We start from the raw sequence: 13,783 nt of genomic DNA on the forward strand, positions 1-13,783 counted from the left end.
GTGTCCCGCTGTGATTAGTTTGTTAATCTCAGCGCGGTACACAGCTTCTTGAGCGGGGTCTTTGGCTAGGCGCCGCTCTGTGTTCAATAGATACCGCTCCGTCGCCTCTTTTGTGGCGTGAAAGGTGGGCATTCCCTCTCGCCTCAGGAGTGGAGTTGCGTATCTCATCACTCCGTTGACGTTGACTCTCTTTGTCCCGTGCTCGAGGAGGGCTATAGCGTAGATATCTTCCTTAGAACGAATGTCTTTCTTCTCGTTCTTAAAGGGCATTGTCTCTAGTGTCCATAGCCTCTCGACATGCTGCAGGAGTGTGGTGTCTCCTTCTGTCGCTCTGGAGTGGAGGCAGCTAGTGGCTGCTGTTCGGTTAAGAGACTTGGCGAGGGGGCCTTGTAATGTCCATCCTAGGCGGGTCTCGACTGCTGCAGGGCAACCTCTGGGTCCTGTATGGACCCGGTCTATCGGGACTATGAGGTCTGCATGGTCGGAGCCTATCAGCAGGGTCGGGGTGGCACCGTCTATGAGCGGGATAGGGAGTTGACGCAGGTGCACATATTTATCCATGAGCTTGGCGATGGGGTAGGTGTACTGTGATAGTCCTATTTCTTGGCTGGTGAAAGCATTAGTAATCCTATACCGTCTCTCGGGCTGCCCGCTGGCTGCGATAGTGAAGGAGACATTCTCGCCCTTTATCGTCTTTAGATCTCTTCTTATTGTCCGAATCGTCATCTGGTTCTCACTCCCCCGCAGCCCCAGCTGGGCCGCAGCGGACGCGAGGAGAAGGGTCTTCTCTGACCCGTCGTCAAGGACGGCGTAAGTGTCCATGACCTTATCTTGGTAACTCAGTGTTACGCGGACCACCTTTAAGAGCACCTGGGCGCCGCTGCTGCTAGCGGGGTCAATGTACATAACGCTTGCCTTTGTGCTGCTGGATGGTGCAGGCTTTCTTCTGTTACTGTCGTGTAGGACATCTAGGTGGGCTCCGTCACACCGACTACACCTCTTCTTGAGGCGGCACTCGGCTGCCATGTGACTGCGCGCACATCGGTAACAGCGCCTGTTGGACTTTATCCAGTGACTCACTTCTTCAGCGGTCATCTTCTTGAACTGGTCACATTGTGACAACCAGTGTTCCTTCTCGCAGTACGGGCACACCATCTTCCACTTCTCTTTCATCGAGGGGGTACTGTGGTTCTTGCTGCTCGGTACTGATTCTGATTGGTGCATGACAGTCACCGATCTTCGGCCATCGTTTGCTCTCCTAGGTCCCTCTCTGGAGCTGGGTGTGCTCCGCACGAACGTATCCAGCCGTAGGCTGCTGACTTCTCTCGCCAGGAAGTCGGCTAGGTCTAGGAGGGATGGCTCGGGACCGTTAGGATCACGGTGGTCTCTTTGCCGCCTGAAGCGCTCCTGTCGGGCGGGCGGCAGCTTCTCTAAAATCCTCTCGACGTTCGAGTTTGCGTATAGTTCGTGCATACCCTTTTCTCGTTGCGCCCCCAGCATCCCTACCAGGGATTGTACTTTGATAGACAGGTCGTCTAGTGAGCGATTGTCTGTTGCTGGGGGTAGGCGGTCAATATGCCTTATCTCTTGTATTACGTAATCCCATATACGTCCATATCTTTGGTCTAGTGCTGCTAGAGCCGCGGTGTATGGGGTAGTAGAGGTGGCATAGGCCAGTGCTATGTTGTGCGCTCTGGGCACTTTCAGGTGCTTCAATAGGATGGCATAATTGTGGCGTTCATCAGCTACATCCACCATCATTGTCTCTAAGCACATCCGTAGCTCCGTGTACTGTGCTCGGTCCTCATGGGTGAAGTCTGGAAACGTCGGTGTGCCAATGTATGACGCCGTGGATGGCTGGCACATCGGTGAGCGTTGGAAGAGAGGCCTCCTGGGCGAGTCTCCTCTTACGCCTCTCGGTGGGCTAGTACCGGCAGGGTACCATGGCCCGCTGGTCCAGGTGCTATTCCTCGGGACTGGTCGTGCGTCGTGCTCACCCGTGAATCGAGTCGGGGGTCTGTAGCGCAGAGCCATGGGGGTATAGCCTGGGCTGTACTGGACCTCCTGGTCCTGTGGAGTAATGTGCTGCTGTCGGGCTTGACTCTCCTCTTCTCCCTCTTCTTCCTCTGCCAGGTCTTCTAGATCCTGTAGTCGTCTATTTAGCCTCTCCGCGGTGTCCGCCGTTCCTTCCTTGTAGCTGGGTCTCACTTGGACCGGTCGGGGAAGGAGTTTGGAGGGGGGTGTAGGCTCTCTCTGGTGGTCGGGCTCAGGGTCGCTTAATCGGTTAGGGGAGGGTGCCCTTGACCCGTGTCTTGACGAGGCCCTGGAACCCCTTGTGGAGGGAGGGGGTGTTGCCCTGGTGATCAGCCGCTCCATTAGCTGCGCTTGTAGTCTGTCGCGCTCGGCTTGTAGTCTGTCGCGCTCGGCTTCGCGCTGGATGAGAGCGATGTCGCGCTCTGCTTCTCTTTGGGCGCCGGCAGCGGCGCGCTGGGCTTCGGCGGCGGCGCGCTGGGCTTCGGCGTGGTCTCTTACCATATTCTCTTCCGTCTGAAGGCGTCTCAGCTCCAGACGTACGCGCTCTTCTTCGCTCCGTTGCTGCGCTTGGAGGCGTTCTCTTTCAATGGTAGAATGTTCGCGCTCGCTAAGCGTCTGTGCTTGGAGTCGATCGCGTTCGGTAGAGGCTGTCAGGGTGGCGAGGAACGCCTGTGCCAGCATCCTCTCTGCCTCGCTGGGGGAAGACGTTGGTTGAGGTGATCCGCTCCTGGCAGTACCGGTCGGGGATGCGTTCCCCTGCGGGGAGTCCTGGAGCTCTATCTCCTCGGCGCTCTCCTCATCTTGTTCCGTGCAGGGTTCCATCTCTGGAGGGTTGTCTTCCTCCCGGAGCTCTGGGGGGACTACTTCTTCGGTCTTGGCGGGGGGTAAAGTCGTGTCAGTTCCCTCCTGGTCCCCACCGTGAGCTTGGTCAGTTACATTAGAACCCACTAGGGCCTCTGTGGTCGGGGTATCCTGGTTGATAGGGTCGGACATAATTTTACTTTCTACTTTTACCGCGTTTACCGTTTGTAGAAGGCTAGGTAGTATACTGGCAGCGTAATCCTCTAAGTACTGAGGTGGCTGTCGTCTACGCTGCGGGCGTTCTACTTTAGGAGGACCGTTTCGTGGAGTGTTCATCATAGGCCATTTCAATATTAATACCACTATATTAATATTACGCTAATTACCATCCGGCTCGAAGGACCAATTGTAACTGAGGGGTACAATTCCCTGACTGTATTGATAAGTATGGTATCATTAAACCACTACCGCTTTATGTACTTTAACTACTGGCCATACAGTACACGATATCTAAATATGATGAACACTTTCCCACAATGAAATCGGGTCCACACAAAGGTAATAATCAAATATTTAATATATAGCAAAAGGTACATATAATAGTTACTATTACATTTATGATTTGAATGCACTTGTAAGGCAAATGAGTACTCGTAGGCAAATCAACACTGAATGTCCAATCTCTGGTTACGCAGGAAGCAAGTATACAACCTGGCTCTTAGGGAATTATAACGATGGCACACTTAATGATTATAGCTGGATATACTGTAGGGGTCCTCCCGGTTGTAAGCCGGTAGGGGGGGTAGGAGAGCCGTCGGCAGTATCCCGTCTGGTCAACGATGTCTAGGGAGACTTCAAGTACAGAAGACAGTGCAGTAGAATCTTGATCCACAGATGAATACACCTTGGCTCTCTTGTAGGCTGTAGCTGTAGCTGTAGCTGTAGGTCCACAATGAAGAAGAAGCGAGGCGACCTCAGTCTGGTCTGAGCGCCGTCTCACCTTGACTCCTCTCGGGGTAAATCCAACACTCACCGGTGTTGGCGATTATCCGCTCCACAAATCAAAGTACCAAAGCAAATATATATTCCATGCCGCATAGGGCTCAGCAGTCGTCGGGTAGGTAATCCAATGTACAGGTCCACTCGGTCCTCGCCTAGAACTCCTCGGATGAAAGCACCACGTGTGGTCTGCCCAACCTGGTTAAGACTCTAGATAACACGAGGAAGCGATGGGGATGCTGCTCACTTTAGAACTCTAACCGCACGATGCACCATACATAATAGACTATTATTACTTAATAGAAATACGGTGCCAAACTCTGACAATTCAGCTATTAATTCGCACAAGGTCTCAATGCTATTCTAAGGCCAAACAGGCCATACTACACCGCACGCGGTATCGTGGGGTGAGGCTTCACGTTCTGTTACTTAGTTGGGTAGAAGGGTAAAGGACTAAGGCATAAGAGGTCTTCTACATTTACTTGCGCCATATTTATATGCACGGTGAACAAATAGTGCCACTCTCCTTTCGGTAGCCGTATTCCTGCGCAGAGCCGGGGCTAGTAGAGACATGTCTCGTCGGTACCATTGAACTTGGCTCCAAGGGGCTTGTCTCCTGGCGCCAGGTCCTTGTCCAATAAGAGAATGAACTATTATGGGCTATAGTAGACTAAAGGGATATTCCGTGTATATGTACAAGGAATATACAAGGGATATCAAACGATATACAAATACTATTCAATATATATCCATAAATAAATATATATATTCGGTTTAATCTGATCCTTCACAACACTAAGTGTAACTGAGGGGTACAATTCCCTGACTGTATTGATAAGTATGGTATCATTAAACCACTACCGCTTGTACTTTAACTTCTGGCCATCCAGTACATGATATAGATATGATGAACACTTTCCCACCTGATGAAACGAAGTCCACACAAATGTATAAATCGAATATTTTATATAGCAAAGGGTATATACAACGTTCACTTAATGACATTTATGATTTGAAATGCACTTGTAAGGCAAATGAGTATTCGTAGGTAAATCAACATTGAATGTCCAATCTCTGGTTACGCAGGGAGCAAGTATACAACCTGGTTCTTTAGGGAACTATAGCGATGGTACTTAAATGATTATAGCTGGATACACTAAAGGGGGGTCCCGCTGGTTGTAAGTCAGTAGGGGGGGGGGGTTTAGGAGAGCCGCTGGCGATATCCCATCTGGCCGACGATTTCTTGGGAGAATTCAGAGTGCTGAACACGGTGCCCACAGAACCTCGGTCCACAGATGAATACAGCTGGGCCCTCTGGTGGACGGTCGCTGCCGGTCCACAACGAAGAGACGTGAGGCGACCTCACTCGGGGTAGAGCGCCGTCTCACCTGGACTCCTCTCGGGGGGTAGTTCCAACACTCAGCAGTGTTGGCCGTTATCCATGGAATAATCAAAGCACCCAAAGAACGTAGATAATCCAAGCCGTGTAGGGCTCGACGTCGTCCGGGTGAAGTAATCCAATGTACAGGTCCACTCGTCCTGGCCCGGAGCTCCTCGGATGCAAGCACCACACGTGGTCTGCCCAGCCTGGTTAAGACTCCAGATAACGTCAGGAACGATGGGGGTACTGCTCACTTTATAACTCTAACCGAACGATGCACCATACATAATAGACTATTATTAACTTAATAGAAATACGTCCCACTCGACGGTATAGTGCCAAACTATGACAATTCAACTATTAATCCACACGATGTCTCAATGCCTATTCTGAGGCCAAGTAGGCCATACTGCACCACACGTGCGTCGTGGGTGAGGCTTCACGTCTGTTACTAGGTTGGAGGGTAAAGGACTAATGGACTAAAAGAAAGTTCTACTTTACTTGCGCCATATATATATGCGCTGTGAACAAATAGTACCATTCGTATTTCGCCAGACGTATTCCTACGCGGAACCGGGCTTGTAACAACATGTTCGTCGGCACGATTGAACTTGAACCAAGGGGCTTGGCTGCTGGCGCCAGGTTCTCGTCCAATGGTAGAATGAAACTATTATGGGCTGTTAGTAGACTAAAGGGATATTCAGTGTATATGTACAAGGAATATACAGGGGATATCAAACGATATACAAATACTATTAAATATATATCCATAAATAAATATATATATTCGGTTTAATCTGATCCTTCACAACAGCCGCCCCCTAATTAGTCCCACCTAATTAGCTAAGCAGAGACAGATTAACCGCACTGTCTACCACTCAAGGTCCGCTGTAAGGGTCAGTCAACTCACAAAGTCATGGGGTCATGGTCGTCATCGATAGTGTCTGGGAGTCTGGGCAGTTCTATTAGCCTTGCCACGGGTCGTGTGTAAGTTCGCCCTTGGACGAGTACTTCAGCTGCTCGGACCTTGCCATCGGCACCGGTGATCACTTTGCTTACGCGGCCAGCCGGCCACATAGCTCTGGGTAGTGACTGGTAGATAATCATGACGACTGTTCCTTCTGTCAAATTGTCTCTCTCTTTTACCCACTTCTGGCGGGTCTGTAGAGACGGTAGGTAGTGGAGTAGAAAGCTGTCCCAAAACTTGTCAGCTAGTACTTGACTGTACCTCCACATTCTTCGGCCGTTCGCTTCTTCAGGCCTGTACATTGTCTGGGGTAGCGCGGGGTCTAGCCGCCCCATCAAGAGTGTGTTGGGGGTGACTGGGTCGACATCTGCTACATCACTGGAGACGTAGCCGAGGGGCTTGGAGTTCAATACTCCCTCGATCTCCGTGAGGACTGTCATTAGGACTTCTTCCGCCACAGTCTGGGCCCCAAGCACGGCGTACAGGGCTGTCTTTATAGAACGTACTTCTCGTTCCCAGGTTCCACCGAAGTGGGGTGCGTTCGGGGGATTAAACTGGAAGTCAATCTGAGATGGAGCGAGGTGGGTCTTAAGTTCTGGGCCCATAGCTTGGAAGCTCTCTCTCAGCTCTCTTTCTCCGCTGTAGTGGAATAATTGTGATCACATATCAATTAATATGCTTGCTATATACACCTAAAGATTACATTGGCCTTAAGCACTAACAATACTGTGTCTGCCTTCGTGACATCTTGGCTTCCTGTTTTACCATGTGACCTCGACACGACCACAGGGTCTGACTTCGTTTACATCACCTTGCCCATTGTAATATCTGGGACCAAGGTCTGTTTTATATTCACATGCTAAAGCACATAATGTCTTTTGTTCCTATGATGTGAGATATGTACCAAGAGGTCAGACCCATGACTCGATTTTCATTGCGACACAAGGCAGACACTTGACCTTCTTACAATCTCTGCCAGGCAGCATAGCTTTCACATTTGGGCCACCTTTCACTTCCTGAAAACACACACACATAGACACACACACATAGACACACACACATAGACACGCACACATAGACACACACACACATAGACACGCACACACATGCACACACATGCATGTGCACGACAATTGACCCTTATGCGATCTCTGGCAAACAGGGACTTCCTCTATGAAACTAACTGACTACAAGTGTTTTACGGCATGTCAACTGTCTCAAGTTCACAGGTCAAGTGATGTTGCAAGACAATGCAACACCTCACTTCCTGAAAACACACACACACACACACGCCCACGCATATGTAAGCACACACACATAGCCGTGCACACACGCACATACATACACAAGCACACACATGCACGTGTAAGCATAACACACACACACACACACTTTCACTTCCTGAAGTCACACTCTCACACACACACACACTGACGGGGAGGGCTATATAATCTCCTGAATTCCATCTATCAGGGCACATGTTGGCATCTTGCATTGCTTACTGTCAGTATGTGTCCAGTCATGTGTGACTGCCCAAATAAAACGAACAAACGTATTTGTTTTGCAGTTTTCATCTTTATTTCAACAGCTCTCTTGCTATCATAGATATTTTTCCATTACAACTTGGCGTACGAACAAGGATACACTGTCGCTGGATTCAGACGGGACCGGCCGAACGGAGGTGCAAGCAGGCCTGCCAAATCTCTACCTCGACACCAAAGCCTGTCCGAGAAGAGGGATTCACTCATCCGCACGACCGGGCCGTCTGACAACAGCGCACTTGTATCGAACCAGAGGACACCCCTTTTTGAAGCCTCGACCCCCGGGTGAGCTGTTGAAATTCAGATCTTACTAAAAACATTCAAATTTTTTTGGGTGGATAATAATCTAACCTAATAAATGCTCTATGTTCCTATTTTATAATCTTTTAAACACGCACTAACCTCACCACTGAGGAGGGGTGCCGTCTTGCTGGAATCTCATTATCTCACAAAGATTCCCGCTGGGGGAGTGAAGTTTACCAGGGTGGGGTATCCCACAGTTTTCAAGGTGTTGTGTAAAAAACAACAACCAGTTGATATTACGCTGTCAAGGTTTTGTGTAAACAAAGACAACCAGTTGATATTGCAGTTTTCAAGGTTTTGTATAAAAACAACAACCAGTTGATGTTGCAGTTTTCAAGGTTTTATGTAGACAACCAGTTGATATTGCAGTTTTCAAGGTTTTGTATAAACAACAACCAGTTGATATTGCAGTTTTCAAGGTTTTTATGTAAACAACCAGTTGATATTGCTAAAAGTTTTTTCTGAAGTTTGTACTAAAAACGAAATTTCAGAGGTCGCGGTCAGAACAAATTGTTTCCTGACAGAAGCCGACAGTTTTTCCCTGACGTTTGTTACTATAACGAAATTTCAGACTCAGATAGACGTATCTGTTTAAAGTATCCGTGTACACGAAGAATTGGCTTTTGCACAAGTACGTGGCAAAAGTTGGGTAAAGATGCTTAAAACTCCTCCAGTGGAACCCTGTGCGACAAGAGGTGTTCATTCCTTATTGGTCAAAGAAATGTGGTTTTCCAGCAAACGGCTCTTTCTCGTTAAATCAGATTGACACACCAGACATAAAATTACAAATTGATGAAAGGAGGTGACAAAGTAATGACAAACAAAAAATTTGGACTCAAATACAGACATAAAAACGAATTAAAGAATTGTTTGTTTCTCTCATGGTGAGACTATCTGCAGATAGATTAAACATCGCTGGCGTTACAATTTGTGTTCTTATCATGGTGTTGTTGTCACTGATATAATGCTGTATGCTTTTTATCTTTGGATTATTTTATTTTCTTGCTTACTCTGCGGTTTTATTGTGTTTTGTTTCTGTTTCCTATCTAGTCTTTTTTGAAACAAAATTTGCTATAAAGGGCACATGAATATTTTCAGAATTTACACATAGCTAATAATTTAATTTACGGACGGGCGCAAAATAAATTATGACCGAAAATCAAACCAAACAGACGGGCCCATTCCTCTGTGACGTATGTGGAAGAACAGACCCCGGCTGTGAGCAAGGACCCACAGAAACCGAGTTAAAATTAAGAAGAAAAAACGCGCAATTAAAACGAGAGTTATCTGACAGAACCCGCGAGTTCATGGACATCGATGACGAACACTGGGAAGTTTTGGACATGTTGTCACAGGTACTCCTCCGGTTAACGGGAGAACAACAAGCCTACTAAAACAGATATACATCATTGTCAAAGTGACAGACACTACGTTTAAACACTCCGTTTTCAACATCCACATATCAGACAAGGCGCTTGGTATAAAGAACACGTAATTATGTCAGAATTGGCAGTCAAAGCCATCACAGATAGAACAGTAAAACGTGATGAATGGAAATCATTAAGAGATTTTATAAATGCTAACAAAAAACTAGGATACGTACACCACTGTTTTGGGACAAATTCCGGAATTGAAACCATTAGACTCTCATGTGACATGACACTGGTTGCCCTATCAATCCTGAAGAAATAAATTAGAATTAACAGCCGACGGTACATTCAAATCCCTGTACTTTTCTCTCTCTCACTGCCTCTAGCGGAGCCGGGTCTCGGCGCCTTGTCCTCCCTAACTCGACCCTCACAACCTGGCCTGCATTCCGATGACACGGTGCAAGAAACGCAGCAGCAAGGAGCTGAGGCCCTCGACCCTCATCACCCCAGCCCCCGACCCCGACCCCGAGTTGGAGTTCAGCTCCAACTCCATAGTGAAGTTCGCAGATGACACGGTGGTGGTGGGGCTGATCTCGGACAACAACGAGAAGGCCTACCGGGAGGAGGTGGAGGTACTGGAACGCTGGTGCCAGGACAACAGCCTGCTCCTGAACATTGGCAAAACCAAGGAACTGATCGTGGATTATAGGAGAGGACAGCAGGGGACACACACACCACTGATGATAAACGGGGCTACCGTGGACAGGGTGAGCAGCTTCAAGTACCTGGGGGTCCACATCTCAGAGGACCTGACATGGTCAACACACATAAGCACAGTAGTAAATAAGGCGAAACAGCGTCTCTACCACCTGAGACAGTTAAGGAAGTTCAGAGTATCGGGGAAGATACTCCAGTCCTTCTACTCAGGAGCTGTAGAGAGCATCCTGACCGGAAACATCACTGCCTGGTATGGAAACAGCACGGCACAGGACAAGAAGGCCCTACAGAAAGTGGTGCGCTCAGCCGAGCGTACCACGGGTATTGCACTACCCCCCCTGCAGGTTCTATACAACAAGAGGTGCAAATCCAGAGCCTGCAGGATAATGAAAGACCCTCACCACCCCAATAACAGCCTGTTTCAGCTGCTGAGGTCAGGCAGACGCCTGCAAATCTCAGCTACTAGGACAGAGCGGTTTAGGCTCAGCTTCTTCCCCCAGGCCATCAGAGCCATGAACAATGTACATTGAGTGCTCAGAACATTGAACTGTCCACACACAAGCACACATGAACACACACACGACACGCACACTGTGCACGCTCACACACGAGCAGCCACTTAACACTTTAGCATGAGCGGGCACACACTCAGGCCGCACGCACCCTCACTTATTGCCAAAAGGAAAGGCCACTTTAAATTAGTATTAGCAACAGTAACAGTGTATTGCACTACTATTACTACTACTGTTAACTGCCAACTGTTACCCGTCATTGCACAAATTTATTGTTACCTGCTACCTGTTATTGCACAATTTATTGCACAAATTTTTTGTATTGGATTCTATTATATGTTATATGTTGTACCAATTGCACATCGTTGTGGGCAAGACCACCCGCATTTCATTGTATATCCGTATGCCGTGACAAATAAAACTCTTGACTTGACTTGACTTGATGCTGGGCCTGAGGATCGACCACATGTGGCGTGAGAAGGGCAGGGTGACCAGGTGGACGGGCGCGGTCCTGGAACACTACACTATGGACAACAGTTGCCTCTACATTATCAAGTACGACAAACCTCGACTGCGTCTGTGGCATCGAACTGTTCAAAGACAAGCGCGTGTCCGACCTGCGGGTGTTGGCAGAGAAAGTCGTGAACAATAAGATCAAGGCACCCCCCGGCGCAGAGGAACTGGTGGGGCAGGCCGTAGAACACTTCTTTGAGGAGGAGGACGGGGAAAAGAACGCGTGGAGGGGTATGGTCCTGTCCCGTGCCCCCGTCATGACGCACTGCTATTACATCACCTACAAGAACGACCCCGTACTCTATATGTTTGAACTCTGGGATGACTACAGGGACGGAGACCTCCACATCCTGCCCGAGTCAGAGATCAAGCACTTGATGCCGGGGAACAGGAAGACGGACGAGGAGACAGCGAGTCTGGTGGCGAAACGAGTGCAGTATACCACAGACGAGGGCCAACAGAGAACCGGCCGGGTGATCTGTCAGGTCCCCGCCACGCCCGACGTGTATTACATCAAATACGACGACGACTTCCACATTTACGTCTACGAACTAGTACCCAACCCCGCTCCTGGTGACATAACCCCACGGGTGACATTCCTGCCTGATGAGGAAAACACTCTCCCACGCAGTCCAGACGAGAAAAGAAAAGATGAAGATTCTCCACCACAACCGAGAGTACCCACAAGGAAAAGACGGCGAGGCTCCCAGAAAACAAAGATTTGATAACCAAAGACTGTGGCCTGCCAAGGGTGGATTTCGTGGGGACAACAGAACATTTCGCTTGCCATGCCGGAGTGGGGGTCCGAGGGATGGATGGGACAGACGCACCGAGATCCGGCCTCCATCCACACAGGGAAGTAAAGCACACACACACACGTCCGGCTGAAGTAGAGAACAGCTTGTTAAATGGTTATAGCCTCTAAAACAACAAAAGCGCCTGATACAGTAGTAAATCGACACCGGCTGACTGACGCTACGCTTACCCATATTATTGTTTGATACATGACAATGTTTGAAAATGTCTTACGAAATAGTTATACAATCACTATATGATTTCATAAAGGTCATAGTATTTCCTTTACAATATCACTATACAATCTATAAATGATTTAGAGTTCCCTTTCCGAAAAAGAGGTATTTTCCGTCTCCTATAAACCGGTTATGCTGTCGCTCTCCCGGGTCGTCTGGCTTGGGGCCCCAGCCAGGGGATCGGGGGGTGAGAGGCCACATAATGCAGGAGGGCGGGACATAGAACTTAGGAGACCACAAATATTTGTTCTGAAACATATCCTTTGAATTTTATTTATCAACACCCATATATATATATTGTATGTTATTGAAGCTATATACAAACTGACATTTTGACCGTTTATCAGGGGTGGTAGCTTTCCCCACTCCAATCCCACCCGGCCAGAGGTTTTTTCCTGGGCCCATGTGGACGAGGGGCCAGCGACAACACAGACAGTGACCACGACCGGAGGCTGCAAACCTTTCTGACCACACCACCAGCCTGTCCGGCGTGAGACGAGAGAAGCAGACTGGCACACATCCCCCTCAACACGCTGAGTGTGGTGTCCTATACACACACGCACACAGAGCCCCGACCCAGGCGGACATCCCCCGCTGATCGTTGTGCCCCCCCACACTCTCTCTCTCTCTCTCTTTCTCTCTCTAAACGAACACTGAACAATTTTCTCTGATAACGCGCGTTGAACAATTGGCTCACTCTCTGAACGCTGCTACGGAGCCTGGACACTTCGGCCGTGTTTTCTCTATAGCTCTTTCTCTCTCTCGCCTACCCATTCAGAGGAAACATGCAAGGCTGAAGTGGACGACCGCGGCTCCTGTTACACACAACTGTCATTGCTGATTTACTACTGCTGAGTTTTTTTTTACACAATGTATATTCTATTTCAAATTAGTTTGACGGCGCTTTTAATTGTCCGTTTCGCATTGTTATTTTTTTATATACAGAGCATTGCTTGGCTGCTGAGCCACTTATAAAAAGGGTGAAGTAATTGTCATACAATATGCATTCGAACCGTGCCTTAGTTGTCATGTTTTTGATTCCCATTTGAATTTGGTGAAATTTAGCTTTGTTTCAGATAAACATTTGCCTTTTATTTTGATTAAATTTGATTATTATTTTACTCCACTTACCTATCAACTTTGATTATTATTTTACTCCACTTACCTATTAGATTTGATATGAATAACTTTTCCTTATTGTTTATCTTTAGATCCTCAGACCTTGCATGCCCCATTTGCCTTTACTTTAATTACCTCTTACAGTTCTGTGTGACTGCTAATTTCTGTTTAGAGGCAATGTTTGGAGTCGATGCGATTTGTAGAGACCTTTTGTTCTACGTACTGTTTTGTATTTCTGTATGCCTATAGTGTTATTTTGTATTTTACTAGCTATTTCCCTGCCACAACATTCTACCTCATACTTACCTCATTTTTTACGGGCCGTGTTTGATACGATTTATCTTTAGATATTAGACTATGTTTGATTGCATTTGTCTTTATATGCTGTAGTTTGAATTTTGATATTTTTTTTTTTTCTCCGCTGCTATACTCACTCGGATTCGATGTTGTGTTCTAGGCATATTAATTCATATTGCGATCAAAAGGGTGAAATTG

The 13,783-nt window shown here is 47.9% G+C and overlaps 1 pseudogene across 1 annotated transcript; it reads left to right on the top strand.

The window, feature by feature from the left end:
• The first annotated feature begins 11,067 nt into the window (after window positions 1-11,067).
• LOC311229542 (spindlin-1-like) lies at window positions 11,068-11,863 on the top strand (annotated as a pseudogene). The gene has a single exon. The product of its transcript is annotated as a spindlin-1-like (transcript).
• The last annotated feature ends 1,920 nt before the right edge of the window (window positions 11,864-13,783 follow it).

Source organism: Notolepis coatsorum (genome assembly GCF_963971535.1).
Source record: "Notolepis coatsorum genome assembly, chromosome: 6".
In the NCBI taxonomy this organism is placed as follows: Eukaryota; Metazoa; Chordata; class Actinopteri; order Aulopiformes; family Paralepididae; genus Notolepis; species Notolepis coatsorum.